We start from the raw sequence: 18,167 nt of genomic DNA on the forward strand, positions 1-18,167 counted from the left end.
GCCGCAGGGACCTCTCAACTTTGCCAGCTGGGCAGTGCCCGGGGCCGGGGCCAGGCGGGTTGCGGGCCGGATGGAAGCGAGTGGGGGTCGCACCCGGGATGAGAGACGGGCGAGCCTTAGGCTCCCCGCGTGATCGTGTAGATCCCTAGTGCCTGCACCTCAAGGTCTTCGTCTGAGAAGTGGGGACATATGTCACCTCCAGGAAGCAGCAGTGAGGGTCTTAGGAGTTAGGCGTGTAAAGTGGGGAGCACCGCTGCGCCCACGTGACCCCTCTGTGGTTCTCGTTGGGGTTCCCCTCTCTGGAACTCAGCAGTTAGTGGGGCTCGTGGCTTAGCTTTTTGGGGGCTCTAGACAGTGAACTGGATCGCCCCCTTCTGGACTGTAAAGCTCCCCCTAGACGGAAGGATGTGTGTGTGTGTGTGTGTGTGTGTGTGTGTGTGTGTGTGTGTGTGTGTGTGTGTATAAGCATGAAGCCTCTTTCATTCCCAAGATTCCTTCCCTGACCCCTTCACTGGGGTTGTTGGGACCGGAAAGAAGGGTTTGTGCGCATTACAAGAGGAGCCCATTTCATCAGATTGCTTTCCCTGGGATCCTGCGGAGATCTGGGGCCAGGCCTCCGACCCCAGGAAGGGTCCCCCGCGCCCCATTTCTCCCTCGCTTTCTCCGGGGTGGTCTCAGCGTTGCGAAGGACGGCACCCTGCGCCGTCCATCTTTTCAGAACCACGGACAGCGCCCCGGGCGCGCTGAGCCGCGGAGGTTCAGCACCGTGGACACCGCCCCCACGCAGCACCGCGGGGACCCAGTCGCCAGCTCCGCGGGCGCTCGGCGCCCGGTACCTAAAGTTTGAGAGACTCGAGAAGCGGAGGGGCACTCCGGGCTCTCTGCCTTTCTTCTGTCTTCCCGGCCCTCTCCCAGAGGCTGTGGTGGATAGCACCCTGAGGGCGCCAGAAACGACCCAGTGTCCTCACAACCGTGCATCCTTCCCCGCCAGGCGTCGTTCTTAGAACTATGTCAGCACCGCGGGCGTCCCCGCCAGACGCCCTTTCAGTACCGCAGACACAGTCGCCTTCGGGATCGCCCAGGAATGCACAGGCTCTTCCAACAACTCCTGTCCCAGACCTGTCCAGAACACTGTGGTGGCAGAACTCGGCCTCGAACTTGGGCTTTTCCTCTTAAAACGCAGACTGGAAACAAATACATTTCAAAATACAAAGAGAGACAGTCAGGCACAGAGATTGAGCGAGACAGGAGAGAAGGGAGAAGTCATAGCCTCTCAGGGTCTTCACGCACAGCCTCTAGGTACTATATTTTAAATTTTTATTTGTTTTCTGGTTGGCTAGTTTTTTGTTTTGTTTTGTTTTTGTTTGTTTGTTTGTTTGTGAGAGTGTTTCATGTAACCCAGGCTGGACTTGAACTCACTATGTATCTGAGGCTGGTCTCGATCTCTCAATCCTCCTGCCTCTCTCTCTCTCTCTCTCTTCCCCCCAGTCCTGGGTTTACAGGTGGCATGCATTGTCATCATGACCAGCTCCTAGGAAAGCTTTGACTCGGGAAGGCTCATGGTGTGATGACTGACAGCTGCACTTGCTTACCTGGGCGTCTTGGCTCGTCTGACTGGCATTATCTTTCTGTGATGTGACCGCTGCTCCATCCTTGAACATGCTTTCTCTCCATCAAGTTCTGGCCTCCCATATGTGTACCTGGGAAGGCCCACTGTGTCACTGAGTGCCTCGTGGGCCAGCATCCAGCCTAAGTTCCCAAGAAACACCTGCTACCTTTTCCCAGTCCCCAGCCCCATTTTGCACCGCAGTGAACCCGACACTGTGCAAATTAATCTAGCCATCCCACTTGCCTCGGAGAAAATGAGGCCACACCGGCAGGATGCTGGTTATAAGAGTGGACTCTAGGGACTGGGACAATGACTAGGTACAGAAGACAATTGCTGCACAAGAGGACCTGAGCTAAGATCCCCAGAACCCATGCAAAGCTATTTGGTGGTGTGTGCCCGCCACCCCAGCGGTCCTACATCTAATGGAGGGTGGAACAAGAGAAGCCTGGAAGCTACAGGTCAGCTAGCCTGCTGTGCCCCGCGCTGAACAGCAAGAGACCTCAAACAAGGTGGAAGGTGACTGCCACCGAGGCTTGCCCTCTGACCTCCACACGTAGGCACATGCGTGCACATGCACGCGCACACACATACACACACACATTAAAAAAAAATACTGGGTCCTAGAGCCACACCTTGAGTTTCAAGTTTCAAGTGGGATGGTACTGGAGGGGCCCCAACTTCTTGCTAGCCCTGATACCATAGCAAAGTGATTTCATTTTTCTGCCTCAGTTTCTTTCTCTGTGACGTAAGGGTAATAAGACCTCCCTCAATGATCTTCGTGAAAAGCAAATCATTTGCCGAGTGAACAGCATTTAGGACAGTGCCTGCACACAGGGAATAAATCTTCCAGTCATTGTCATCTACAGACGAGGAAACCAAGACTCAGAAAGGTTGACTTTGGTGCCCAAAGCAAGGCGATGCTAGAAGTGTGCTGGTCTAGGCTGCAGAGCCCAGGCTCTTGGGCCCTCTGAGCAGCTCTAACGCAACAATTCTCATTGCATCTTAGGAGAGTAGGAACCAGGCAGGGCCAGTGACTTGCCCAAACATGCTCAGGTCCTCTGTCTCCCATACCAGGGCTCTCCTCTTGTCTCCTACAGTTCCACTTACATTGTCGAGAACACCTACTTAAACAGCAATTTACAGTTTACAAATCATATTCATATCTATGACCCCTGAGGCAGGGAACTCAAGGTGTCTCCATTTCTCTCCCTTTAATTAAATTTCCTCTTAAGATTTGGATAAAGAGAATGACTTACAGCTCCGGTAATGGCCATCTAGGCTCCTGGCCCATCGTTGGAGGGACCCCCCCACCTCTACCAGGCTCCATTCGCACTCATGACCCCCGAGGCCAATATTCTCCTTTCACAATCAAGGAGACGGAAGCTCAGGGAGACGGAGTCACTTGTGCAAGGCTGAGCCAGATGCAAAGAACAAATTCCGAGGCTACGGGCCTTCCTTGTGTAGCTGTTTGCACCCCTGATCCGAATGCAAACCACCGAGCCTGTAAGACTGAGCTGGGTGAGGCAGAGGGTAAGGGCACGCTGTCCCAGGAAAGTCTCGGGGAATCCACCAGGACAGAGCATTCTACTCTCTCGCTGGGCTCTGGAATGCTCCGGGAGAGAGTAAATCCCCTGTCCCTGGAGGCAACTGAGCAAGCGTCTAGCAGTCATGTGGATGACGAGAGGCAAATATCAGTGCTATTTCCCCTACGCAAATGAGGCTTGGAAGGCGAGCACGTTCTCCAGTTGGGAAAGGTGCTCATCTCAAACTGGCTCCAAACGGGGGGGGGGGGGACCTTGTGCTCTCACTGCCAAGTCAGCAGAGCTCAGTGGAGAGTCCCCGCCCTCCCCCTGACTCTGGGAGGCCACCCTCCCTCCCCTCCTTGAAAGGTGTCACTTGAGCACTGTGGCTCTGTCAGTGGTAACAGCCGTAAGATTTGTCCTTTTAATCCAGAATCAATAACAAATTTCATTTAAAAATAAATTAAACCAGGCATTGGAAATCATTCACCGTGCGGGCCAGGGCCCTATAGAGCACCGTCTAAATGGCTTCCTCTTGCTCATCTATCAATGTCACGAGGGGGGAAATACCTGAGCTGCCTGATTCATGGGGAAACGACTTAAATGTATCAGGACCTAACAATGAGCAATGCAAGCCAGAGCCGCACCTTGCACACGCCAATAACATGGGAGCGAGGCTTCATGGGAGCTTATCGGGACCCCACGGTCACTGGCTTTGAGGGAGCCCATTTGTAAGGGGAACAATGGCTTCAGGATATAGCTGCCTAATTTCTAGAATGCATTACTGAGCTCAGAGGAGCAGTGGAATTCTATTAAAGTCTTACCTGCCATGGGAGGGTGTAAAACTGGCAGGGAAATCCAGACTTGGCACCAACATGCCTCCGATAGCACCAGGGCTGACCTGGGAGGTGGGTGAAAGCGCCCTGAGGTGGGGGCGGGGCAGGCGGGGCCCTGGGTGTGTGGAAATATGTGCATTAATAGAACTCCAGTTGCCAGCGATTACGTTTACATCAGCGAATAAAACTTGGCAATAAAACATCAGAGCTGCGTCTCCGACAGCACCTCCATTTATAGCCTGTGTATTTCACTCATTCTAACGGGAGGCAGGGAACTCAAGGTGTCCCCATTTCTCCCCCTTTAATTAAATTTTCTAAATTGCCGCCTAGGATCTGGATAAAGAGAATGACTTACAGCTCCAATAATGGCTACCGAGGCTCCTGGCCAGTCACTGGAGTAGCCCTGACTGTACCAGGCTCCATCATTATTAAGGTGAAATACAGAAAAAAGCCTTGCCCTTCCAGTACTCTGGTGACACAGCCTCTTGTGAGATGCTGGCCCAGGCCCAGGCCAGCCTTGGTTATCATCTCCCTGTGTGAGCTTGGGTAAATTACTGGCTTTCTCTGGGCTTCACAGCTCCCCCTGAACCAGGTTTACACCATTATACACATCACATCCACATGAAGTCTCTGTTAGGAAGTCTCTATCAGATTGGAGGTATATTAACTTAGTGCCCAGGCCACTGTTATTTTTTTCCAATAATTCTGGCTGGCAAGGAACTCACCATGTGGATCAGGATGGCCTTGGGATCTGCCTTCCTCTGCCTTTTTTTTTTTTTTTTTTTTTTTTTTTTTTTAATATATGTTCTGCCTGCATGTATGCCTGAACGCCAGAAGATGGTTGTGAGCCACCATGTGGTTGCTGGGAATTGAACTCAGGATCTCTGGAAGAGCAAGCAGTGCTCTTAACCTCTGAGCCATCTCCCCAGTCCCCTCCCTCTTGGGTGCAGGATTAAAGGCACACATCACCACACCCACCAACAGATGGGTTTTGCTTTGTTCTTTGAGACCAAGTCTCACTATGTAGCCCTGGCTATCCTGGAACTCACTCTGTAGACCAGGCTGGCCTCAGACTCAGAGATCTGCCTGCCTCTGCTTCCTGAGTGCTCAGATCAAAGATGTGCACCACCACCACTGGCTGGATTTTCTTTTTTTTGTTTTTTTAAGACAGGGTTTCTCTGTGTAACAAAAGCCCTGACTGTCCTGGACTCACTTCATAGACCAGGCTGGCCTCAAACTCACAGAGATCCGTCTGCCCCACATTTCCTTTTTTTTTTTTTTTTTTTTAAGATTTATTTTTAATTTTTAAATTTTGTGTCTCTGTCCCTATATGTACCTGCATGTAGTACCCATGGAGATGAGAAGAGGGCATAGGAGGACCCCTTAGAGCTGGAGCCAGAGGCCATTCCATGCAGGTTCCGAGAGCTGAACGTGGGTCCTCTGCACTCTTAACTGCTGAGCCCTCTCTCCAGCCCTTAGACCGAGTTTTGAGATGTTTGTAGCTTTAGACTCTCTGGGAAGGCTGGCTGTGCCTACGGAAGTCTGGAGCTCACCTGAGGGTGATTCTTGTACAGCCTAGATGCTGGGGTGGGGGAGATATTTGACAATCTGCCAATTTACCGGGCACCCCAGTATGCCCAACATGTGTCTTAGAGCTTACATACCACAGTTCCACAAGTGCTGAGTCCACACGCAGTGTGCTGGCAAGGCAGGTTTCTTTTGCAGCTTGTTGTCTTGGAGATGGCGGTTCACTTGCCGTGTTCTCGGATAGCCTCTGCCTCCTCAGTGCATCTCAACTTGGATCGCCTCATGGAGGGCACCATAGTCTAGTGTGCCTCCTGACATTCCTAAGGGACAGTACATGGTGGGCCTGCGGCTAGACGGGACTAGAAGGCGGGGCTCTCCACATGCTCACACAGGAAGAGAATGAGCAGCTCTGGAGCTCTGTGTGCTGGGCTCAGGACTTAGCACTTTCAACGATCCTGCCATGGGTGCGGCTGTTTCGCCTCATTTGGTTGTGTCTAGTGAGGTTCAGAGAGGTGATCAAGGTCCCCTGCTCCAGGTTCCTGTGACCAGAGCCATCAGGGGGAAGCCAGCGGAAAACAGGCTCTCAGCCTGGGGGACAGAGGAACGAACGACCTTGTGAGTCAAGAAGAGTTGTTCACACTGAAGATTGCTCCCCCCTCTGGGGACAATTTGTTCTTGAGACTTTTTACTGCAGAGCAAAAGGTCGTAGACAGGCAGCAGGGTCCCAGCCAGCGCACCCACAGGAACCAAGACTACCCCTGTCACTATTCTAATATAGTCATGAGTTGTATAGTTAGCCGATGCCTGACACCCCCCACCCCATCCCCTGCTGCCGCCGCCACGGCCGCCACCAAACTGTAGGCATTGTAATGGCAAAATGATAGCTCTCTCATTCCTCATGGTGTCCTCAAGGCCAGATGTAGCCCTTGCTCAGTCCGCTACAGCCTCCAGTAAAGGAGCAGGACACACCCAGAGCAGTCTCCGCAGCCTGACCTGGGTTTGGGACCTGGCACACGGTAAGCTCTGGTGCCTGCCTACCTTGGTGATTACTTTTGCATCACCATAGCCATGGCTCACCAAAATGCACCAGGCTTTGTGCTACATGGATATTGTGGCATTCCATTTAATCCTCCTAGGACTTGGCATGCAAGCACCATCTTGCAGCTGAGGAGACTGAGGCCCAGGGAGCCCAAAGCCAAAAACCTGTCTGATGGCAGATCCTGGGTCCATGATGGATATTCCTGAAGTACAATGAACAGTGTGCCTCAATGGCCGGCTGCCGCCACCGAGGAGAGCACTTGGTAAATCCTACCCCATGTGATACCAGGGGCCTTGCAGAGCACTGCCCACTCCCCCGACCCCCTGCCTTTTGCACAAAATGAGCCTGGTACCTATAGGCACAGAAGTGTGCGTTATGACAAACTTGATGTTCTGTGGGTCTTTGCACTGAAACAGGGGCAGTCTTTCTGCTCTGGGAAGGTTTGAGGTTAAGATTGCAGCTTGGTGATAACAGAGGTCAGGCTGTACTCCTTGGGTGCTGGGAGGAGGACCTGGGATCCAGGAGACGCAGGCCCGGTCTCCACTTCCTCTGAGATCCAAGTCCCAGTCCCTACATCCCCCCCCCCCCCCCACTGCAGGTGTCATCCATGGTCCCTGAAGGAACAAGCACTAATCCAAGCCAGCCTCCCCTCTCTCCTTCTTACGCCTCAGGGTTGGAAAGGGCCCTCAGGTCTCCAGCAGGTGTCCTCTTCCAATTCAGGGACACAGACGCTGCTGCCCAGTGACTAGATGGCTGGAACAGGCTTCAGTCTTTGCCAGCACTCACAATTAAATCAAGCCACAGTGGATGAAGGGCGGACAAGCTCCCCTCTAATCCCGACAGTCTCAGTCCTCTGTTTTTGTAACCAGGAACGTCCATAGCCGTGTTTCCTGCACTCCTGGCTGCCTGTAGTCTTCTTCCTCTGGAATTTGGACCATCTCTATTTACGCTTCCCAATGCATCCCAGTGCAGGGACTTTTCTGAACCTCTCATCCCCGTGACTCTCCCTTCAAGATGCGAGGCTAAGAGCACCGAGGCCGTTTGGAGAACAGTCTTCAGGACTATGCTCACCTCTTCATTTTTTTCCTTCCTGTTATCCATAGGTCCAAAGCTGCCATCCCTCCTCTGCCACCATGGTGAGTGACAGGGCATACCACTGGCATAGCTCCTCTCCTTGCCTCAGTTTCCCAGCCTGTAAGATGTTTCCCTTTCCCTATCCCTCCAGAGCTGTTTAGAGGAATAGATGTGATTGATTGGAGGTCCCCAGTGAGCAAGCAGGACTGTGCCCTTGACTTCAGATGTGTTGACACCTCCTGAAGGGGGCTGTGATTATCCCCATCTCCCTGATGGACAGACTGAGGCCGAGAGGGTAGATGCTTGGCCTGACCTGTACAACCTGCCCCTGTTCTTCTTGCTCTGCGTACCCACACTCACTGCATGCTTCCTGCTGTCCTCCAGTGCGCCTCACCCTCAGCCGTCACCTGCTTGCCCGCCTTGGAGGGGTGCAACTCCAGCTGCACACTCTCCCATCCCTGTGTCAGAAGTCTGCCTCAGCCCAGCCCCGGCGTGCCATCCTGAGAGCGCTGCTTCACCTCTCTGAGCCTGCAGTTTCACCCTCTCCTGAGCGGAGACAGTGACTCCTACGCTCTGTGAGAACTGAGATGCTCACGAGCAATGTGCTTCAGCCTCCGCACAAAAGAGGCCAAGAACACCAGCTATTGAGTGGCCTCTCCCTGGTCCCTCTAGGTCACTCCCTAGATGTGGGGACTGTGACGATTAGCATGCTACCCCATTGTGTAAGTGGGGAAACCAAGGCCCAGGGAAGGCCAGGGACTTCTGAAGTCACTCTGGTTTCTGAATCTTGTTTTCCCTGGGAGAACAAAGGAGTTGGTAGGATGGCTTCTTTCTCAGCCTGGATGTGAAAAAGAAAGGCCAGTGGCAGAGCTGGGGACCACATGTGGTCTAAGAGAGTTATGCTGGGACAAGGACAAAGGGTGAGCTGGCCCGGTGGTTGGGGGTGTGTGAGCAGGGTGGAGTTGGGAGGAGCCTGGAGGTCAGACCTCAGAGCAGCTGAAGCTGGAGCTGAGAAGCTCAGTCTAGGAGTTGCCTTAGTGCTGTCTTGCTGGCCCTGGGGCTCTGAGTTGGCTCAGCTCCAAGTATCCACAATCCAACTTGAAAAATGGAGATGCAGGGTCAACCTGGCCACAGGGCTCACAGCCTGGGACAATGTGCATGTTTTCAGGCATTGTGTCTTCCAGCCAGGGTACACACCAGGATGACAGTTTGGCCACTCCCAGGACGGCTGCAGCATAGTAAGGCCAGAAGGCCCTGGCCCCGTTACCAGGTTTCATGGAGTACTGTGCCTGGGGCCTCACAGTCTGGGGCGCTGCCTTGAAGCCTGAGGCCTAGAAGATGGAAAACTTAAGCAAACGTCTCCCCACCCACTGCACCTGCTCCTGCAGAACTTCCTGTGACCTTTCCCCTAATTCCCCCTTCTCCTCCTCTCCCTTTCCCCCTCTCCATCATCCCCCTCTCCCTCATCCCTTGCCTCCACACAGGGAGCCCCATCCTTACCACGCCTCCCAATCACGGCAAACGGCCTCATCAATCATGTTCTCTCTAATTAACTTCTAATTTACCTCTTTAGTCAAATCTGTTTACAATCAGAGACAAGAAAACACGAAGCAGCCCGGGGTACGGATGAGGGGACCAGCTCCAGGGACCGTGAAGGATCAATCAGCCCTTGACCAGGCAACAGCCCTGAGGCTCCCCCTCCTTCTGAGGGCAGTAAAGGGCAGGGGTAGGGCCACTGCTCAGTGTCCACCCCCCCCAAAGCAGGCATCCAGAGGTGCTGTCAGCCTGGTCTCCCCACCCCCTGCTGGGCTTCCACTGTAGCAGGTCTCCTGCCCCTACGTGGTTGTGTGGGCTCAGAGAGCAAGCGGACACCTCTGTGCTTCAGCTTCCCACTCACAGAGTGGGGGAAAGGACCACCCACTTGACAGAGCCACTGTGTCACCTGACGCCCCATCACTACCTGGTTCAGCCGAGGACCCTGGGTCCAGGGGATGTAGGGGAATACATAAATGCCTTCTTTGTTTTTATGGTTTGGACATTTCAACTGTTTCGGAACTTTGAACTCATTTCAAGCTCAAGGGAAAGTCACAGTATGCGGCCAGCCAAAATGCACACGGTATCTTCTAAAAACTTGATGGCCAGAGCTGGGACACCTAGGTGTGAAGTCACATCCGCACCATGTCAGTGAGGGGCTGAGGTTTGTTTTGTTTTTTTGTTTGTTTTTCCCTTTGCATATATATGTGTGTGTTCATGCTCACGTGTGCTCATGTGCTGCCTGTGGAGGCCGGAGGCGGATGTCACGTGTCTTCCTGGCTTGAACTACACTTTGTCTCTTGAGACAGAGTCTCTCACTGAACCTGGAATCCAAGAAGCTGGCTCTGCTGGCTGGCCAGCGGGCCCTGAGGGCTGCTTCTCTTCTGCTCTCCCTACCAGTGTCGAACTCAGCTGCTTTCTGTGGAGTGATGGGAAATCCAAATCCAGGTCTTCACGCCGTCGCCCCGGCCCCTGAGGTTGTCTTAGATCCCTGCACCATTCTCTTGTATGACCTGGACCTCACCACCCTCCTGCTCTGCTTGTGAGCCTGGGATGAGAGGCATGCCATCTTCCGGTGGCCTCTGTGGCCCGACGTGTCAGTGTGTGGAAAGGCACAGGGTACCACTGTGGCCCACAGCTAGGTCCAGGACACAGTGAAGTCTGGGGCTTTGAAGAGGAGGGACCCTGAGATTTTGGGGGCACCTCACATGCTCCATTCAATGGAAGGACCCAGAAGACCAGGAGACCTTTTCTTGGGCCTGTAGCCAATGTCAAGGGACAAACAATGCCAGAAGGTAAAAAGCGGGGAGGGGTAATGATTATTAATGGCACAGCAATAATTCAAGCAATGGAGAGAGCTCAGTCACCTTGAAGGAGGCCATTGGGTGGGGGCACAGGAGCTCGAAGAATAGAACGGAGAGAGGAACCGGAGGCTAGGGTAACAATGGACTCCCGTAGTGTGACCTTGATCCTGTGTGGCTTCTGTTTCCTGCTTATTATTCCTCAATCCATTCTCTGACTGCATTTTGCACTCTTCTTCCCTTTCTGCATCTTTCCAGCTCTCCCCAGTTGCTCCTACAAGTCTCAGCCCAACTGAGAAGCCCTCCGACCACACCACACATACGCACATGAACACACACGCACACACACATACATGCTCATCACACACACACATGCACACTCCTAAATACATACATGCATAGATGCACACACACTCTCTCTAAGCACACACTCATGCTCACATACTCATTTGCTTTTTTAGCTCATTATCTTGCTTATTTTTTTCTATTGGCAGTTCATCAGGGACCCTTCTCTCCTTTGAGGTAATTTCTTGGGTTTTGCAGTGTCTTCCTTTTCATGAGTTCCTTGAGGTGGGCTATGCCACCTGTTATGCTAGATTTTGTCTCCCAGAGTCCAGGCTTGTACCGCACACTTGTGCAGTTTGAACCTGAAGGCCCCCATCCAGCAGTGTCCACCTTGGTGCAGCCAATGTGGGGACAGGGGATCATGATCAACAGGGGCGCTGCCCTCACCTGCTTGCTGTCCTGTAATCACAGAAGCCCATGGTAGACAGGCCAGCAGAGCCAGCCTCTGACCAGGACGCTCTTAAGAAAAGCCAAACTTGCTGGAGAAAGAGCCTAGAGGGCCAGGCCAGAAGAGCGCTGCCCCCACTGAACCTCCCAGAGGTTGTGAGCAGCCGTGTTGTGTCTACCCCTGCGAAGCCCAGTGTCAGCTTAAATGACCCCTGTCTACCACGAGGTCCTCAGAAGGCTTCAGGGGCCCAGCCTTGTGCCACCCAGATGGACACAGTCAGGTCCACGACTTCTCATGGGCTCTTGGAGCCTGGCTGGCTGCCCAGGCTGTACCCGTGTTAGGGGCAGCAGGATCTTACTTGGTGACCAGGAGGCCCGTGTTGCCCAGAGGTCTCCAGACAACAGCTCCAGGGGCGATTAGTGCTGGGAGGGGCCAAGACTGTCTTGTCTCATCGCTGTTTGTTCATGGCTCCATCTCGGTTCTCATGCCGGCCTGTATAGCTAGGTGTCCAGGCCCCCCACCTCAGTTCCGATAGAATTTGCCTTGTTTAATCGGGAACAGCACGGCTGTTACTGATGGCTGCTTTTTTTTTTTTTTCCCAGAAAAGGAAATAAGTTGTTATGGATGAAGGGAGCTTGGCCGCAGCTGGGACTGGGTATTTTGGTTTCAATCTATCAGACTTTCAGGTGACCTGGAGCCCGCCGTTTCCCCTCCCCGGCCCCAGGGAACCCATCTGCAGAACAAGGAGCTGCAGATGTCAGAGCTGTGGCTTTGGATGCAGGCTCCGCTGAGCACCTACTGTGCGCAGCATTATGCGGTAAGCTGGGGCCTCACTCACTCTGGGGCTGGAGGCGGAGGCACTTAAATCCGAGGTGGCACTTTTATCACCATGTTCTTAGTTGTAATTAGCATTTAATTAGCTTAATGATAATTAATAACACTAATAATGGAGCACTGCCCTTTGTTTGGGATGCTGACATTGTAGGCTGACTATCCTGAGGAGACGGGCAGGAGTGGGCCCTCCTTTCCTCTCCCTTCTGCCCCCTTCCCAGCTTCATCTTCCCATCACTTGTTCTTGGTGCCCTGAGTCGTCACCATCATTGTCACAATGGCCTCCCCTGTTAGTGCAGCCCAGGGACAGTTCAGTCATTCCTGTGTCCCCATACAGCAAGGGGCTGGCATGACAGACAGGCTGGTTGGGAGGAAGAACGCGTAGACAGACGGTTGGACAGTAGGAGACACGGATGAAGGCCAGCTTATGTTTCTGGGGACACAGCAGTCACGCCATCTTGCAGGGGTGGGTGGGAAGGAGCATGGAACACAGGTTGAGTTTGACCATGGGGACCCACAAAAGAGGTGCTAGCTCCGGGAGCCAGTGAAGTCTGTGGCTTTGGAGAGGGGGAACCCTGAGGTCTTGGGTGGGCTTCACGTGCCCGGCTTGGAGCGAGGATTGTATGGACACACGCTGTGAACCACGGGTGTGCTGGACTGCATTCACAGGTATCCTAGGTTATGTGCAGCCGTCCTAAAGCTTGGACATGTCTGAAGAGGCTCTGACCTGTATAGTGCCTGGCTCTACGCAGCCCCCAGCATGCCCCCTGCCTCTTTATCCTGACGTCACTGCCCCTCTGGAAGCCACCACCGTGGAGGGACTTTCATACTGGCTTTCCTGAGTGGCAGCCAGCTTCCATCCACCTCCCAGGTGACCTCGTCCCTTTTAGCCTCCCTGTTCACAGCCCTGGACTGTGCTCTGCGCTCTGGAGTGGCTCCCTCTCTGCACTGGCTTCTTTTGTGCCGTCCAGCCTGGTCCTGGATAGTTCCCAATTAGCTATTACTACCCTCCATGGCCGAGCCAGTGTTTCCTCCTCCGAGAAGCCCCACCTGATGTCCAGGCAGGAGGGACCATCGCCTGCCACCTGAATTGTTGTGTCTGCTGCTGTAACAAGAAGCATACGGCCAGAACATACTCTGAGGGCCAGTGCCGGGCTCAGACTTCTAGTCTCCGGCCTCACTCGGAGCAGCCAAACACAAGCCAGCCTCTTCTCTGAGCCGAAGCTTCTCATCTACAAGGACAGGCTGATGGGTCTGGGAGGGTCCAGCTTCAAGAGGGCTCTCCAAACCCTGCCCTGGGCCCCTCAGGAAGGCCGAGCTGTCCTCAAACACAAGACGTTATGCCTGCCCTTCCGTCCCAGCTTAGGTGATTTGCAGGGACCGTTCAGCCATAACAGGCTCTGGAACCTCTGTGTCCCAGGTTCAGGTGTTTTGTGTTTATTGCTCTGGGCCACTTTGAGGGTCATTTGAGACAAAGCCAGACGGACATGGAGGATGAGAGTGGCCCTGCCCCAGCCACAGTGGCGTTTCAGTCTCTCCCTCCCTGGCTGTGTGTCATCCCCTCGCACAAACCCTTTGTGGCCTCTTTGCCCCCATTTACCAGTCTCCAGCGAGTCCCCTTGGCAGGCTGAAGATGGTCCAACTCCTCCCCGGCCAACAAAGCTCCGTCAGTTTGGCCCCTCACCTCTGCGTCCATCTCCCATTCTCAGCCACACCACATCTGCCACAAAGACCTGTGCGCTGTGTTCCTGTCTTTTGCCAGGAATGCTCCCTCCGCCCCGATATCCCCATGATTGTCAGTCTCAGCCCTGACACTCTCCCCCAGGCCTTCTCTGATAGTTCACAGCTGTGGTGCCCTTCCTTTCAGCCACGGTCTTCTCCCTTCTCCATAGCACCCCCACCTCCCAGCCGCCTGGCGTGCCTATCCTTGGCACGCCCTCCTAGGAAGGCAGCAGTAGGATGCCCATGTGCCTTGCACACTATTTCTCATCGCAGCCCGTCACAGTGAGGCCCAGTGTACGCCTTGCTGCCCATCCTGCCGGGCCACCCCGTCTTCCACAGCCTGCTGTCCCAGTGAAGTTGCTCCTGAGGGCAGCGTGGGGGGGTTGGGACCCCAGCTCACTGCTCTGGGGTGGATACACTTGCTTCTGTCTCTGCCTCTGCCGAGGGGGGCTGTCCAGAGTGCGAGTCCAGCACTCACTGTGGTGGGGGACAGGTCAGAGGCGTGGGTGGAGGCCTGCGATCCTGGGTACTGAACTTGGGTCTGTGCAGGTTTGGGCTGGTGATCTGCGTCTGTGGGGCCCTGGTTGCGGGTCTGTGGATGGGTGGACGGTCATCTGTCCTTGTGGGTGTGGTCATCCCTTCTAGACAGTATACACCGAGGTGTCAGCTCAGTCCAGAGCGGAAGGGGATCAGGAAACAGCAGGTGACGACTGCTAAGGTGGTTCAATATGGCTTAGCACTGCCCGTGAGTCTGTTCCAAGCGTGCTAGTTCATGGCCCTCAGTGAACACACTGAGTGGACCATTTCTGCAGAGCCCCAATGAGAGAACAGGAGGCTCGGGAGGTGAAAGGACTTGCTCAGAGTCACACAGCTGGGGAGGGGCAGGGCTGGAATCTGAAGGGGCTGGCCAGTGCAGGCTCTGTGCCCTGTGGTCACTGCCCAGGTGGCTGCCCACTGACGCTGCGTGGAGTCCCTTGCGTGACACCCGCTCTGTGCACCAGTCTCTCTCCCCGAATTTCTGACAGACTTTCTCCTGCAGCAGCTGGGCCAGAAGCCTGTCCCCTGGCTCCCAGGGGGCTGAGGTGAGACAGGAAGGGAGGACAGCTGGCCAGGCTGCGATGGCCTCTTAGTGGGCTTAACTGATGACTAGATGTCCAGGCGGGTTGCCAGCTGGGCCGGCTCACTTGGCTGGGCTCTCTGGCTCCACAGCCATTGGCAGCGGGGTCAGGGGAGAACCTGGAGGATCCCCAGCCAGCAGTGTGAGGAGAGCTGTGTGGCCTTGTGCAAATCCTTGACTCCCCTGTTGTGTTTCATTTGCAAAGCTACTGAGGAAACCTGTAAGACATCCCTGGGCTCAGAGATGTGTTTTGGTCAGTGGCCTGCAGTTCACTCTCCACTTGAAAAGCTGGATGCCCTGAGGTGGGCTTCTCCAGCTCTGAGGTTTCCCAAGTTCCTTTATGCTGAAAGCGGTTGCCCCTGGACTCAGCTCAAGTAAGCTTCAGGGAAGGCCGCAGGGTTCTGGTTAGCCAGGGAGGAGACTATCAGTGACAAGCCACGTGTCCCTGCCTATTGTAGCCTCATGTTTCCCAAGACAGGGCATGCCTGTGTGAAACAGTGGACTCAGACTGGTCACCTGGGAGCCAGGCGGGGTTGGGGTGGGTGGGTGGATTGATGGCGGCTGGCTGTCCCCTACAGCGCCTGCTTCTAATGAAATTTTATGGCAGGTGGAAATGATGGGACTTGGCAGCCTTAAAAGCACTTCTATTTATTCATTAAAGATATTTATATACTGAGTCAGGCGCTCCCCCGCCCCACCTGCCTCCTGACGGCCAGGGAAATGGCTCCCAGGCCTCATTGCTGGGGAGAGCTCTGGGCAGGCCCTCCTGTGCTCTGCCTCCATCTCCCCACCCCAATCTTCAATGTCTGTCCCTGTGGCTCAGAACACCCGGGCTTCCTGACTGGCCCAGGCTATACTGGTCTCTGGAGCTCCTTTCTGCCGTGTCACCTTCCACGGCGCAACCTCCCATAGCGCTCCTAAGGGTGTGGCTTTAAAGCTAGGTCTCACCCCTTCCAAGCCCAGGACTCCCCTCTTCTGCCTGCCGCTTTGGCCAGATCCTGACTGGCCCTCACCTCTCCGTGGGTTCAGCTGCTGTGGCCTCTTTGGTGCTTTCTGGAGAGAGCTGTCTGTACTTGGATTCTCTGTCTGTACTTGGATTCTTCTGCTCTGGTTTTTCTGTTTTCTTACCACTTTCCTCTTCCCTGACCTCCTGTCTCTTAAGCCTGGCCACTCCCCTGCTCCTCCATCACACCTTGCTTGCTGTTTTGACTCTCAGAAATTGTCCTGTGCATTTGTTTACAAGTTTTACTGACTTCTGGTTTGTCCTCTGGGGCCAGAGCTCCCTCAAGGTAAGGACAATACCTGCTTTGTGGCATTTGGTGGCTGTTCAGTAAAAGGGGGGGAGGGGATGGGTGGAGAAGGCACCTGGGTACCATGTGGGGGCACGGGGTTAGTCTGTGGGTGATTCTCCAGACAAGCCCCTTTAGTGAGACCCCGAGAGTGGGCGGTTCTCTCAGGAGGCTGGGCTGAGCTCCTGAGCCTCCTCGTTGGAGGCTGTGGCCAGGCACATGGTCTGGCTAACATATGGTCTGGCTTTTGCACAGTCTGTTCCAGTGGCTTCTTCCCACCTGCCCGGGTCCAGGACTGCTCTGGACAGTCTGGGCTGACTGAGCCTGGGGCTGTTCTCCCTTAGTCCCTGCCCTCGGTGACTTTGTGAGGCTGCTTCTTGCCTGGGGGTCAGAGTTTGGCATCCTGGGCTGCACTGGGCTGTTTCTCTTCTTTCTGTAGGGATTGAAAGGGCCACAGGAAGCGAAGACAAGGCTTGACCCTGAGCCAGCTGGGAGACGAGGCAACCTGCCCCCCTTGCTCCCATGGGGCTTGATGGGACTGGCCATGGGAATGGCTCAAGTGAGGGAGGCAGTGGCCTGCAGGGGCTGCAGCTGTGTGTGTGTGTGTGTGCGCGCGGGGGCTATCCTGGGCCTCCTGCACATCTAGCAAGGGCTCTGCTTCTGCTTTTTCCGAATCCCTTCCTTGAGGTGGGGGAGCTGTGGTTCTGGGGTCAGGAACATGGATGGTGAGATTCCATTCTCAGCTCTGCCCTGTACACAAAGGTTGCTCTAGGTCGGGCTGAAGTGTGGGCAGTGATGACACGCAGGCCTCAGGGAGGAGCGCAGCTGCAGGCCTGTGGCTTGCAGGGAGACATTGGGGCCACCAGCCAAAACGCCACACATCCCACAAAGGCATTCTACACCCCTGAATGCAGTGACTGGCAAGAGAGATGCAGGCTGATGCCACCAGAGCCCCACCCAGGAGGACACCGTACACACAGCTGATGGACATGTCCACACAGGCGACAGTGACAAACGCCCTCTCCTCTTTGACTTTGCAGCTCTCCTTTAGAATTTAGACACATGTTCAGTGACGGCCTACACTGCATGCTCACACATTGGTGTCTTAGTCAAAGATCAGCCCCAAGCAGTGCGCCCGTCAACTCGGCAGCGACATCAGGGCCAGCTCTGCAATGAAGCTCGGCTGTTAGAGCTGGCAAGTGTGTGCGCCCTGTGGTAGATGTCCAATGGAAAAGCAAGGGGAGGAACAAGACGAGGCCATCCTGGATGAACCTGGAGGGGGTGCCTGGCCTAGTCCGCAGGGGCTGCTTCCGGGGAGGGGGCTGAGTGGCCAGGAGACACATCTGGACGGGAGATTTGGGCAGGGCACCCTTACACGCCTTCCCAAGCCTCTACCAAGGGCATGTGTTAGCTAATCAAGACGAAGGTGAGCGGAGGAAGCTTGCTATTTTTCCTGGCATCGATAACTAAGGCCCACCGCTGTGATCCAGCCACTTTCCATGTGCAGTGAAGAACACAGCAGATTGAGAATGTGGGGCTGCCTTACCTCTGCTGCTGGGTAAGAAATCTCATCAAGAAGTCTCGCCTCTAGGACAGCGAGGCTCGTCTCCCTGCTGACACTAAATTGACGCTTGCGGTAATGGCAGAAGGTGCCACCTGGCTGCTACTACGAGTGACCGAGGGGATGCCTTCCAGCGCATGACCACAGCCCCCACAGAAAAGGATGTGACCCGCTTGCAAATCTCTCACACTGGATTCAGGCGTGTGGACCCCACCACCAAGCAGCAGAAGGAGACAGACTCAACCTTCACCCCAGGAGGAGTTTCTAGCCAGGGTTTCTTAGATCCTATCCAGATGGGAAAAGAAATACTGCCTCTCTGCGGCCTTCTGCTCTGGGACCACTCAGCTGTGGACACAGGATGGACGGGAAGGGAGAGCCTCGAGCTCCAAGAGTGGCTGGACCAGAATGCCAAGCTCAGACCCCAGGTCAAGGGAGGAGGGCTTTTACTGGAGCCCAGGGAGTGTCCCCCCCCCCC

This window comes from Psammomys obesus, unplaced genomic scaffold (genome assembly GCF_907164565.1).
Source record: "Psammomys obesus unplaced genomic scaffold, mPsaObe1.curated_primary_1811, whole genome shotgun sequence".
NCBI lineage: Eukaryota > Metazoa > Chordata > Mammalia > Rodentia > Muridae > Psammomys > Psammomys obesus.